General features: G+C 38.3%; 1 long non-coding RNA gene across 1 annotated transcript; it reads right to left on the minus strand.

Annotated features, from left to right (window-relative positions):
- Nucleotides 1-6624: 6624 nt before the first annotated feature.
- LOC142175105 (uncharacterized) lies at nucleotides 6625-8703 on the minus strand. The gene is made up of 2 exons (XR_012704310.1): nucleotides 8444-8703; nucleotides 6625-7037 (listed from the first exon to the last, which is right to left on the minus strand). It is a non-coding gene; the product is annotated as an uncharacterized LOC142175105 (long non-coding RNA).
- Nucleotides 8704-12407: the final 3704 nt, after the last annotated feature.

Below are 12407 nucleotides of genomic sequence, written 5' to 3' on the forward strand. Positions count from 1 at the left end.
TACTGGATTTAAACGGTGTCGTTTAGATGGCTAGGGGTAGGCTGGTCACGGACCGGGCAAGCCTGGTTTTTGGGCTGAGTTTGTTTGGGCCAATTTGTTTAAAATTGGCCCAAGTCCGAAAAAGATTTTTTTATTATTATTTTATTTTCTTCTTTATTTTAAAAACAAAACCTAAGTAATTCAAATTAAAATTACTTAATACAATTATTTGCACACATATTAAAATATTTTAAAACAGGTAAAATCAAACAAAAAAAAATCACGGACAAAGATGCCTATTTATGATTTTCTATTTAACAACCGGATTACGGTTCAAATTATGCATGACACATACATTTTTTTTGTATTTTGTTTTAATAAAATAAAAATGGGCAAAAATCATAAATAATTAACAAAGTGCCATGTAAAAATCCAAAAAAATTGTACAGCAGGACCAATTGTTATTATTTTTTTATTTCTTTTGGAGCGATTGTCGCGCGAAACAAAAATCACGTGCTCACAGTTGGCAGCTTCCACGACTCCGTTTATTTGAGGCTTGTATGCTGTGGAGTTTTTGTGCTTGATTTTAAAAGTTTCACACATGGCTTTCATCATATCACTGTTGAGATTGGTGGCATTATCAATGATGATGGACTCGGGAACCCCGAATCGACAAATAATACAATCCCTGACAAAATCTGTGACAACTTTCTTGTTTACAACTTTGTAAGATGCTGCCTCTACCCATTTTGTGAAGTAATCGATGGCCACTAAAATGAACCTATGCCCGTTTGAAATAGTGGGTTCGATCGGACCAATGACATCCATTCCCCAAGTAGCAAAAGTCCTAGGTGCACTTGTTGCATTGAGTTTGTTTGGTGGTACCCGTATCATATCTACATGTACCTGGCATTAGTGGCATTTTTGGACATATCGGATGCAATCTGTTTCCATAGTCATCCAAAAGTATCTAGCCCTGAGTATCTTCTTGGCTAGAACGAAACCATTCATATATGGGTCGCAGGTTCCAGCATATATTTCCTCAAGCAATTTGGAAGCTTCTTTGGCGTCAACACACATTAATAGTCCTAGATCAGGTGTTCTCCTATACAAAATTCTTCCGCTTTGGAAGAAATGATTGGAGAGCCTACGCAATGTGTGTTTCTGAGTATGGTTTGCCTGCTCTAGGTATTCTCCTTTCACTAAATATTCCTTGATGTCGTGGAACCATGGATTTTCGTTTGTTTCTTCTTCAACATGAGCACAATAAGCTGGCTGACTATGGGTCTTTACCGGAATAGGATCGATGATATTCTTATCCGGATGTTGTATCATGGAAGACAAAGTAGCTAGTGCGTCTGCGAACTCGTTTTGGATTCTTCGAACATGTTTGAATTATATCTTCATGAACCTCTTTGTCAGTTCTTGCACATGATACATGTATGGTAGTATCTTGGTGTTTTTCGTAGCCCATTCTCCTTGAACCTGATATACCAGAAGATCTGAATCACCAATTACAAACAACTCTTGTATATTCATGTCGATGGCCAAGTTGAGCCCCATGATGCAAGCCTCATATTATGCCATATTGTTGGTGCATGGAAACCTAAGCTTTGCGGATACCAGATAATGCTGACATGTCTTTGACACCAAAACTGCTCCAATACCCACTCCTTTGAAGTTTGCAGCTCCGTCGAAAAACATTCTCCAGCCGTCGTAGGCTTCAGCAATGTCCTCTCCTACGAATGACACGTCTTCGTCAGGAAAATACATTTTGAGTGGTTCGTATTCTCTTCCAATAAGATTTTCGGCAAGATGATCTACCAACGCTTGTCCTTTGACTGCCTTCTGAGTTACATAGCTGATATCGAACTCACTTAACAATATTTGCCACTTATCCAGCTTCCCGGTAGGCATAGGCTTCTGAAAGATGTACTTTAGAGGATCCATCCTTGATATGAGGTATGTGGTATAGGCACATAAGTAATGCCTCAATTTCTGAGTTGTCCATGTCAAAGCACAACAAGTGCGTTCTAGCAGAGAGTACCGTGCTTTGTAATGTGTGAACTTCTTGCTCAAGTGATATGTGGCTTGCTCCTTTCTTCCCATCTCGTCATGTTGTCCCAAAACACAACCAAAAGCCCATCTAATATGGACAAATAGAGTAGTAAAGGTCTCCCTGGTTCCGGCAGGACTAGGACTCGTGGTGTGGATAGGTATTCCTTGATTTTGTTAAAAGCCTTCTGACAATCCTCAGTCCAATTGGTTGCAGCATCCTTCTTCAACATTTTAAAGATTGGTTCACATATTACTGTGGACTGTGCTATGAAGCGACTGATGTAATTGAGGCATCCCAGGAAACTCATCACGTCCTTCTTGCTCTTCGGCGGTGGTAACTCTTGGATAGCTTTAACCTTTGGCGGTCCAACTCGATTCCTCGGTGGCTGACGATGAATCTCAATAATTTTTCGGCAGGAACCCCGAATGCACATTTTACGGGGTTCAGTTTTAAATTGTACTTCTGTAGCCAGTCAAAGAACTTCCTCAAGTCTATTATGTGATTTGTGGCTTTCTTGGATTTGATGATGACGTCGTCAACATATACCTCTATTTCCTTATGTATCATATCATGGAAGATGGTCGTCATGGCTCCCATGTAGGTAGTAGCCCCAACGTTCTTTATAGCAATACACTCCCCATGGTGTAATGAAAGTTGTTTTCTCTACGTCTTCTTCATCCATCCAAATCTGATAATAACCCGCAAAGCAATCTACAAAGGATTGGAGTTCATGCTTCTCGCAATTGTCAATCAGAATGTGTATGTTCGATAGTGGGAAATCGTCCTTGGGACTTGCTCTATTTAAATCCCGATTGTCAACACACACCCTGACCTTCCCATCTTTCCTTGGAATCGGTACAATGTTGGCTAGCTAGCTTGGGTACTCAACTACCCTGAGGACTTTAGCTTTGATCTACTTAATGACTTCCTTCTTGATTTTTAGGCTCGTGCCTGATTTGAACTTTCTGAGTTTCTGCTTCACCAGTGGACACATTGGATTGGTAGGCAACTTATGAGCCACTATGGATATGCTCAGACCGGTCATGTCATCATATGACCTTGCAAAAATATCCTCATATTCTTTCAGGAAACGAGTGTATTCTTTCTTCTCTAACGGTGACAGGTGAATACTTATGCGAGTTTCTTTGATGGTTTCAGAATCTCCCAAATTGATAGTCTTGGTTTCGTCCAGGTTGGACTTAGGCTTATTCTCAAAATTCTCAACTTCTCCGATAACTTCCTCAAGGATCTCATCTTCTTCTTCCGAGTCACTATCCTTATGTTGCGTTGTCTCATTACATGTCATAGTCGTTGGTTCATCACGGTAAGAAATAGTAATGTTGTAGAAAAAATATGAAAGATAACAATAATAAAACATCAAATTATTTGATAAATGCTAAAACGTTCAAAAAATATCGTCTAGATGACTTCAAAACAATGTTTTCCAAAACAAAATACTGGAAGAAAGGTGTTTTCAAAACTAAATGCTCAAAAGACTTGTTTTTTCGAATAACATTAGTAGTCATGCTACCCTGGGACTCGTCTGGCCCTTGATGTTGTGGTGGTCCAGTTCCTGAGAACAACTCCTTTCTCCATGGTCTGAATGGTGAGGTATTCTTCCTTCTCCTCCTCCTCAACTATTGCAGTGCATTCCATGTCATCGTTTGTATCATCCATTCTAGCTTTTCCTTTGCTTTTAGGATCATTCGGAGGAGGAAGAGGTAGAGGACCTCTTGATCTGGTATGGTATGCTGATGATGCCAGTATGCACGAACCAACCTTAGGGGATGGGAATAATCAAAATAAAGAAAATGCAAAAAAGGTAAACAAGTCAGTAAGGATTCTAAAAAGTATTTGCAATATTTAAACACATATTGCAGGAATGTAAATTTGCGTCCTAATTTGGGGAACCTCGTTGTGCCCGAGGTAAGCCTAGCGACAAATATATTTGGAGAAATTTAATGCTGATAAATACCTCATTTCATTAATGTAATAAATAAGACGAACCTAAAAACAATGATAAATAGATGAGTTACTCATGGCATCTGACTTATTACATTCGAATTCCAAAACGATTCTAAAACAGATAATCCTAATCCACTTGGTCCCAGAGGGACCTTGTTCAGGCTTGGCCTTCTTGGCCCCATCGATCAGATTTCCCAGGTCGCGCACGTCCAGCAGCTTCGGACTATGCCGAACCTGGGGACTTTGTGCCTCATTTTCTACAAAATAAACAAAGTTAGACCCTTGCCCCCTCCGGATTCGACTACTTATACATTAACGATTAGCATGTTGGAATTTATCTCTCTAAATAATGCACATATCGTGGTTGCGCCCGTTGGGATTATAGAAATCCCGGTGGACTTTGGACAAGGTTTTTCTTAGAAGGTTTTATGTAGACAACATATTAACCTAGGCTAGGTTTGATCATGATGCATGTACAGTCATTATCAGAGTAAGGTTCCTATAAAAGTCTAGACTTGTACCCTCAAGCGGACAACTTGAGAGGGAAAGGCGCAGAACCGTCGACTGTACCACTGATCGACTAGTTTTACCACAAATAAGCCTTTCCAAATTTAAATGGTGATTTTAGGAAGAGCATGGACACTCATCAAGTGCCGCTATGATATTAGTACGCACGAGTGGAATATGGTATTGAGCATGCATTATGTGAAAAATAACACATTGTAAAGTATTTTCACATGTTTGAAAATAAATACAGTATTAAATAAACGTAAATACATAAAGGAAAGAAAAACAGGGAAGAGGTTAGTTTGCGAAATGAAGGAATTGTAATAAAGCAAATAAAGGGGGTAAGGATTGGGGAGAGACATGATATAGCAAAATTGAAAGTCGAGAACATGATTAGGAAATAAGGGGAAACACACGTTGTAATTGAATTAAACGAAGAATTGCATGTGAGTTCATATAAAGGGGAGATAGGGAAAAACATGTAGCAAATAAAAGGAAAACAAGAGCAAAATGACAAAAATATGCTTATCGGGAAAGACTAATTCATGAAAATCAAGTTCATAATGATAAGAGCCCAAAGATATCCCCAGCAAAGTCGCCATGCTATTGCCCCCTTTTTCTCGCGAAATTAGGTTTTGACATTTTGATGACTCTTTTTGAGAGGGTAGAGAAAAAGGAATTGGTTAGAGTCGCCACCTAACGGATTAAGGTGCGCTAGGGCACCTAGAGCAGATAACTCATGTTATACCAGTTTGCATCACCAGAGATCGGGTAAGGGCTCAAAATTACCTTGAGAGGAAGGTGTTAGGCACCCCTCGAGGTCCACAACAGTGGGTCCCGGCCGAACTCAATTATGAATTAGTCTAATAAAGAAGCGAGAGGATTATTTAATAGGGATGGGGGTCCTAAATTTTTTAGCCTAAAGGATCACCCCGTGCAACATAAATAATACTTTGTAACTCCCTCGAGTCGGGATGTTACTCAGATTATTCAGTGGGCATAGACTATCATCTCCTTCTACCCGATTACTATCTTCAAGTTGTTACCTAAAGCACTCTAATTGATTCTAGTTCGATTCTTATGCGTGCACTACCCGTCCCTTACCTATGGCCCTGGAGATATTAGGACCTCTATTTGGGATAGTTCTAGACTAAGCCTAGGTTACTCAAAACGTAAAAGACTAGGCGACAAACAAAACATATTAGGACTTGCAAATACAAAGCAAATAGGGGCCCATGTTAACCTTCGCACATAAATAGCAAATGCACGCAATTAATTAACAATCTTTATCGATCTTAAAATCCTATAGGCAGGATATCTATGCGAGAAATAGGCGAGCATTGTTATACAAAATCAGTTTCATTAGAGTGTTAAGGCCTATTATTTTGCCTACTGATTTTATCTGGGCGTTTCATGTAGTGATGGATAGCAGTAAATCGCAGTTACAAATCCAGAATTGTTATTAAGTCTTATAGGCATATTGTCTAAGTGATTGACAGCGACAATTGTATTCAGAACCAATTAGTAAAATCCTATAGATACGATATCTAATGTTGAAATAGTTTCAACCCTATGAGCATGATTTCTAGATGCACACTGATTTAGCTTCATAGACATGTTTCATAGCCTTGTATTTCTCTTTAATCCTATAGGCAAGCTTTCTAATTACTGAACCGACTTAAATCCTATAGGAATGATCTCTAAGTTTGAAACTAATTTCAATTTTATAGGCATGATATCTATTACAGAATTGGTTTAAATCCTATAAGCATGATATCTATTACTGAATTGATTCAAATCCTATAGGCACAATATCTATCAAGCAGCATAAGGGCAGAAATTGTACAGATTAACAGCAGACAATTGAATCAAACATTGGGGTCATATAGGCAGGATTGCTAACACATATCGATGCATCCCATAGGCAGGATTTCTAATGTACACACCATATAAAACTCATACGAGTTTAAGCACAATTGACATTACCAATGAAAGTCCTATAGGCAGGGTTTCTAAACACATCGCAGAACTTAACAGTTTTGACAAATGAGCAGAATCAATAGCATAGATGAATCCCTATAGGTAGGATTTCTACCCAGTTTAACAAAAGGAAATAAGAATCCCCCCCCAAATTTTACTAAATACCCCAAAATCTGTTTATTAAAAGGTTATTACATGCCATATAATGAATGAATTATATAATAGTAATAAGATACACTACAGGGAGCCTTCATTAGGCCCAAATAAACCTGGGAACCAGGCATTCAAACCAATCAACTTCGAGGCTCAATTCATAGGTACAACATAGCCAAATACGAATGTCTCATCCATAACATATGTAGAACCAGGTTTCTAATGTGTCAAAGTTCCAAAGGGCCTCAGGGACTCATGGCAATGCTCACACCAGAACCATACACTTAAAAATATTTTAAAAGAGATTAGGAACCAGTTCCTAGTGCGTCAGAGTTCACAGGAGTCTCACATAGACCCTGAGCAGTGCTCACACTGGGGTGGTTGAAGATAGAACCTAAGGGAATAAGGGTAGAAGTTTTTAAAAGAGCAGCAACATATAAAGAGAGATAGAGTTAAACAGTTTTGATTTCAGAAGAAAACAAAGTTTAAGACATGGAATTTATAGGCAGAATTGCACCCAAAAAACAAGCAAGGTTTATGCTCAAACACACAGTTCAAATGAGTTGAAGTCTGGTTAACAATCTAGTTAAGCTAGGTATTCAATGCTAGTATTTAGGACAACCAAACAATCCGAATACTAACATGAATTTCAGACATGTTAGAAAGCAAATTATCAAACATATAAATGATAAAACAAAAAGCCTAGTGACACTACAAGTTCAAAGGTTTAAGATTGATTGAGTGCTTAACCTTCTAACATTGTCCTAAAGGTGCTCAAATACAGAATAGGATCAGAACATATAGGAGGCAGATTGAGCATATTTTCTTAAGAGAATTCATGTTGTTCAAAACATCTAATCTAAATTAACAGTGTTAACTATAAGATTAAAAGAAAAGCATGTAGACGGGTAGAATCATGCTTAGAGAGGGATTTTAGACATGTTGGATTATAAACACATATCAGGAACACATAAAAATAGTATGACAAAGGATAGCCACTTGCTAGTTAAGCGAGCAAAACCAGAATAATACCACGAAGTTGAGAGTCCAGAATGTTTGGCCTTGGCTTTCAACTGGCCAAGACCAGTAGTAAGCAAGAGAACAAAGAGAGTATAGAACCAAAAACTTTAAATTTTCGTGGGAGTCTATAGAGTTCGAGTCTTGTCCAAAGGGGGAGAGGGGGGTGGTTTAAAGAATATTCAATTAGGCAAACAAATAAGGGAAGAAATCAAACATACACAAATAAGGAAAGAAATTAAACCCATAATCAATTGTATAGAATTCAGTAAGTTAACTGAGCATAATAGCGTGTAATCAGGCGAGTAACACTTAGAATAAGGAAAATATCATATGGAATCAATTAACAATCAGTTTCAAGGCAAAATAAGGTAAAGGAATAAAGGAAACACGGTAGATTGAACGAAATAAGGAAAATATCAGTACCATGCAAGAAAGGAAAGAGTAAAAGTCTCAAACCCTAGTTTTAAGTAGAATATACAAAATCGGCAGTAATAACAAGCAATGAGATGCATATATGCATATAGGTAGAGATTTTAACACAATAATTAAAGAATCAAATAGATTTGGTTTGATTTCGCAAAATCTAAAATCCCCAATTTAGGGTAAGTAAAAATCAGTCAAAAATTAACAAAGAGAGTTATAATAAGATGCACATAGATATATAGGCAGAAAGATTAAGGGAAAATAATTAATGAATCAAGAACCAGATTAGATCTAGAAAGATATGAACCCTAGTTTTAGGGTAAGCAGAAAATCGCGAAGAATCTCATAGATTCATACCATAAAGAAACGAGAACGAACACGGATGGAAAGAGGTCAAAGATTTGAACCAGATTTGGTTCGAATCTCTTAAGATCTGCTTTCCATTTTAGGCAAGCCATTAGGAAATACCAAAATCGGGTATCCAGTAAGGAGAAGAGGCCAAATAAGGTAAGGAATCATGGATTGATTCCATTTTTGGGTTTAGAATCAAGGAGGTTTGCCTGACGGCGCTAGGGTTTTGAGAGGAAGAAGATGAAGGAGAGGCAGTGTATAGAGAAGGCGGGGTGGGGTAAAATGATTAGGGTTTGGACGGATGGGTATAACTAAAAGGGGTGAGGTGATATGAGCCGTCGATTTTGAGAGATCAACGGTTGTGATTTAAAAAGAGAATTGGGTCGAGGTTTTAAACTGGTGTGGGTCTGGGTATTGGGTGTTTGATGTGGGCTGGTGTATTGGGCTGGGGTAATTGGGTAGTGTAGGTAATTGGGTTAGGTCTGAAATGGGGGTTTTAGGGGGCTATATTTTAAACTCAATTTAACAAATAAATAATTTATAAAAATAATTAATAAATAAATAAAAATTACTTGTGCATGAAAATGATTTAAAATAATTACTTCAATATTATAAAAATATAAAAAGCTATTTTTGTGTAAATAATGTAATTATATATATATATATGGGATATTATTGCAAAAATATGCAATTTTAGCCTAAGGGCGCAAAATAAGTATATATAAAAATATCTAAAGCTTAATATGGATATAAAATGATGAAAAATTAAATAATGAATCATTATAAAATTATTTGTGATGCAATTAATAATTATTTATATAAAATGCAGGATTAAATGATTAAAAGCCTTTAAAAATTATGAAAAAAATACTTGGTGATGCTCATGCACTAATTTGAAGGTATATACGTGTATTTGAGATATATGAGGAAAAAATTGAGTATCAATAGTCGGCCTCCGCCAACCGCAAAATCTCCGATGCCATTTCACCGTCGTCTTCAATGATGATAGTCGCCATCTCGCGCTGCGAAAAATCACCTCCCTCCACGTCGGCGACGCGGGCGACCCCTTCATTAGTATCCATATGCCTTATTTTGCGGGGCATCGAGTCTTCTTTGTCGGTTGCCGATTCCTCCTCATCTTCATCTATGAGACAGTATAATGAGGAGATCGAAGGAGGAGCCGATCGAGATGTACCAACAGAAAAAGTCGTGGCACGAGTAGCGAAAATAATAACTTAAGGAGAAACCGGGGCTGGAGTCGAAGATGGCACTGTAGAAGAAGGAGCGGAATCAGAGTCCTTGGCGTTCTTCCTCTTTCTGAACGCAAGGGCGGGGACTTTCGATCTCATCGAAGACCTCTTGGCTAAAGTTAAGGAAAATGCAGAAAAGAGCGAAAGTCAGCTGAAGAGAACCCAAAGAGAAAACTGACCAAGAAAGCTGGCTTTAAAGATAACTTACTAGTCGGGGGAGGATGAGGGCCAAACATTTTGACAAAGCCCGGCCACTTGCGTATCCCTGCGATGTGAGGAAGAAGTCGACCCCTCCCAGTTAGAAATATCGTCGACCAGAGTAAGAGTTGAGGTGTAGTTGTACAAAAACGAGCGAAAGGTTAAAGTCACGGACAAACACAGTAGGAAATCAGATGGTCACAAATAAAAAAGTCACAAACTTACGAGTATGATTCCAAGCCTCAAGAAAAACGCCGACACCAACCACCACATCCTCTGTTTTCACAAAGAAGTAGTTGAGCCAGAACTGGCAATTAACCTTATCGTCCATCTTCACCACCAAACATTTGCCTCGTCGGTGGCAAAGATTCAACATCGTCCCCTTGTAAAAACTGGGGGCGAACAGGTGCGCCACATGGCGAAGCGTGAGCTCGACCCTAGTAAGCTCTACGGACTTGGTAAGCATTCTCAGGAGTTTGTAAACATATGGCGCGAGCTGAGCCGGGCAAACTCCGTAGTGGTGACAGAACTCCTCCGCCAGCGGAAGCATAGGAAAAGTATAGTTAACAAGGGGTAGTCATAGAAAGCGCAGTCCCCAGGGTGATAAAACTTCACCTCGTCCCACCTAGCGGCGATTAACTTGACGTGGTTAACAATGCCGTATTTAGCCCTGAGCTTTGTCAAAACGTCCTATTTTATCAACAATTTAAGGGTTCCAGGGTCGGATTCGGGCAACTTCGAGAAGTCATACCTAACATCGGGATTTCGAGGAACTATCTCCTCCACCGTTGGGAAGCCTTCATCCTCGGTGGCGGTGGTAGAGAAGTTCCTGCATGAGGAGGAAAAACCATCGACAAAAGAACCACATCGCTCCCCTCATTGGATTCAGAAGGAACGTTAGACATATTTCCACTAAAAATAAGGAGGCGCCGAATAAAGAAGAAGTAGAAACGGCAAGGATCACTAGAACAAGAAAGAAAGTTGCACAACAATGGGGGAAGAGGAGAATATAGGGTTTCGACACCAGAATTTTGTAAACTTTGAAATCATATCCTCATACCCTTATTTATAAGGATTCAGGAATCAGAACCAAAAAGTTGCCTCATCATTATTTGGCACCAAAATCGAAGCGGGTAACGACTAGGGAACACACATCATAATGACGCAAGGCATTGTGATGTCATCATAAATCATGGGTAGTATGGTATCAAAAATTTGCAGCATGCAAAAGGCCACGTTGGACACTCCGCCTCAATCATTACGACTTACCAGCTCGCCAAATTATTTTTGACCGCAATGAATATAATCTGCTCATCAAGTCCGCCCAAGGCCGGTCTCAATAAGCGGAGGGACTAACTGTATGGGTCAAAATCTGCCTTTAGGATGTTCAGGTCAAAATAACAATGCGAGAAGGATCCGTAAATCATCATAAAAACGGTCATGAAGTCATAGTGGCTAAGGTCGAGGAGTCTAAGAAAGTCGTGGTCAAAATAGCGAGGAGTACCAAGATCGAGAAGTCGAGGAGAGTCACGATCAAGTCATCAACAAGGATCATGGTCGAAGAGTCGAGGAGGGTCGTGATCGAACATTGACGATAGAGCTGTAACGACTAGTTTTCAAAATGGAATCAGGAAGGAAATATTCTAGTGAATATTCCCTACATTTGTACTATTATGATTTTTCGGGAAAATGTCCCAGATAAATAGAAGGAAGAAAGAGAGGAAAGACATGTGAAATTCATTCCTGTAAGTACAACACTTTGATAAAAAATTTATTCTTCACTCAATACAAGACTTTACTTTTTCTTAGGATTCTTGCCAGATCCGAGGAATCCTCGACTATTTGAGGATCTGTCATCCAATCATTGTCAGGTGGAAGGTTCCTTTGTTCCACCTTTTGTTGCTTAGATTATTCCTCTTATTTAAGTGATTGCCACCAGATTGACATAAACTTTCCTTTGTTCTACCTTTTGTTGCTTAGATTATTACTCCTAATTACGTGATTGTCATCAGATTAACATTTATTGAATATCTTACATATTGTTAGTTATAAGGCATCTATTGCAATGAATTATTATAGCCTTCATAAATACTTATCAACTATCTCTTTAATATCAAGATTTGAGGAAATTATTCTCAACTAAGATTAACCATTATTTAATTAAAATTAATTATATAAATCAAGATTTACGTTTTTGGGTCAAACAATGTTAAAGGACAAGAAGAAAGTTAACACATAAACAAAATATGATTGTATCCAATGCATTGATCACGGACTGTCAAGTGAGAAAAAGTACTTACAAAAGAAAAAATTAAATATTAAAATAATGTATATCGTTTATATTGTTTTTCTTAATTATCAAATGAAAAACTTATTCTGAAATATATCGATACGATGTCTAACAAATGACAGGTCATCTAAAGTCAATTCAAAGTATCACCATCTATGACATAATCTTTGTAAAGATATCGAGCTTGAGCCTTAACACTGGAAAATCTTTTTTAGTGAATTCTTTACTCCAT

Source organism: Nicotiana tabacum, chromosome 3 (genome assembly GCF_000715075.1).
Source record: "Nicotiana tabacum cultivar K326 chromosome 3, ASM71507v2, whole genome shotgun sequence".
NCBI classification, from domain to species: Eukaryota; Viridiplantae; Streptophyta; class Magnoliopsida; order Solanales; family Solanaceae; genus Nicotiana; species Nicotiana tabacum.